Genomic DNA, 2,093 nt, shown 5'->3' with positions numbered 1-2,093 from the left:
CTCTCTCTCTCTCTCTCTCTCTCTCTCTCTCTCTTTTCTTTCTTTCTTGATGGAATCCCACTCAGTTACCCAGGCTGGACTGCAGTGGTGCAATCTTAGCTCACTGCCACCTCCACCTCCCAGGCTCAAGTCATTTTCCTGCCTCATCCTCCCGAGTAGCTGGGATTACAGGTGCCTGACACCATGCACAGCTAATTATTGTATTTTTAGTAGAGATGAGATTTCACCATGTGGGGAGGCTGGTGTTGAATTCCTCACCTCAGGTGATCCACCTGCCTTGGCCTCCCAAAGTGTTGGGATTACAGGCATGAGCCACCGTGCCCAGCCTGGATCATTTTCTTATTGTTGAGTTTTAAGAGTTCTTTGTATATTTTGGATAACAGCCCTTTGTCAGGTATGTCTTTTGCAAATAGTTTCTTAGTCTATGGCTTGTGTTCTCATTCTCTTGAGGTAATTTCTTTTTTATGCTTTCCTGAATTTTCTAAAGTTTCCATGATGAAAATGTATAATTTTTAGCATCAGAAAAAAAATGTTACAGCTCTCATATTTTACTAAATTGATATTTTATCATTATCTAATTTTTGCTTTAGAAAGATCATTTGGCTTCCACATGGAGGACGGATTGGAGACTGGTGAGAGTCCGGGGACCAGTTAAAGGCTATTGCTGCTCAGGTCAGAGCTTTCTGCAGGTAACGGTGTTTGGAACAAAGAAGGTGCTGGGAAGTGGTAGGCTCCGAATGCACCGTGGAGGTGACGCAGCCCGTCCGTGGCGCGAGTGGTCAGGGAGCCTGAGTAAAGCAGTGGAATCAAGAATTGGTGGAGGGTGGTGTCATTTACTAAGACAGGGGAGACTGGGGGTGGAAGGATTCAGGAGGGAAAAGTGAGTCCTCTCAGGTCCTGCTAAGCATGAAGCACGTTAAACTTGCAAGACGACATGTCAGGTAGGCTCTGGGTAGTGTCAGGAGCTCAGAGGAGTGGTCAGAACTGGAGATGGACATTTGGAAGCTGTCAGGTCTTGGTCATGTTAAAGCCATAGGATGGATATGATTCCCCAGTGCATAAAACAAGATGTCTGCGGACCAAGCAATGGCTTTCCAACTTTTAGAGGTCTGGAAGAGCAGAGGGCCAAGGGACATGGGGAGAGTGGAGGAGGAGGAGTTCCAGGTGCTGGCGAGGTTGAATCTCACGAATTACCCCTGGAAGCTGCAGGCTGCTGGAGCTGGGAGCTGGGGTTGGGGGTGACTTAGAGGAAGGTGGGGATAGGGTGACCTAGAGGAAGCTGGGGAGTTGGCGTGCAAAGGGAGCAGGGACGTCTGGGCAGGAGTGCAGTCATGTGAGCTGATGATGGAGTGGGGGCTGCGGGTTTAGGAGGCCGATGCTGGATAGTGGTACTTGGGGGAGAATCTGGGGTCGGGAGCACATGTGCTGAAGAGCTGATTTCCCCCTGGGAGAGGGGCTCTCTGAGCTGAGCTTTGGAGCATGGCTTGGGGGTTGGTGGTAGGGTAGAGTGGGGAAGGACATATCTCAGGCTGGAGGGAGGGCAGCCTGGGTGGGAGAGGAAAAGCCGGTGCCTGGTGGGACAGGGTGGAGGAGGGAAGAACAAACACAGGGGCACTCAGACGCATTGATCTCAGCTTTGCCACAAGCTAGCTGCCTGATCTTGGGCAATTCACTTGATCTTTGTAGATTTCAGGTTCCTCAGTTGGCAAAGGGGATCAGACTGACTGATCCCTATACGATTCCAGGTCTAACTTCATAGGTCTGTCCCTGCTTGTCCTGCCCAGTGAAAAAGGAAAACAAAAGCCCATCCACCCACACCCAGCAGCAGCTGTTTTGAAGTCTGGATTTTAAGGGAGATGATCAGATTTCTCTGAATCCAGCTAAGTTTGCCGTACTTTCTGGTCTACTCAACAGCGAACACTTCCAGGTATTGTAACACTATCTCCTTTCGTAGAAGACAGTAATGCAGCTAGCACACTGGCCCTTGGTGAAACTCTCAGGGCCAGGCTGGGTGGATTGCATCCTTAGGGGCTGAGGAGCTTCCTCGGTGTCTTTTTGTTGCCTCAGCTCACACGGAGTGTGGCAGCCACGTT

Source organism: Cebus imitator, unplaced genomic scaffold (assembly GCF_001604975.1).
Source record: "Cebus imitator isolate Cc_AM_T3 unplaced genomic scaffold, Cebus_imitator-1.0 Scaffold487, whole genome shotgun sequence".
Lineage (NCBI taxonomy): Eukaryota > Metazoa > Chordata > Mammalia > Primates > Cebidae > Cebus > Cebus imitator.
Note: the sequence above shows the minus strand (reverse complement) of the source record.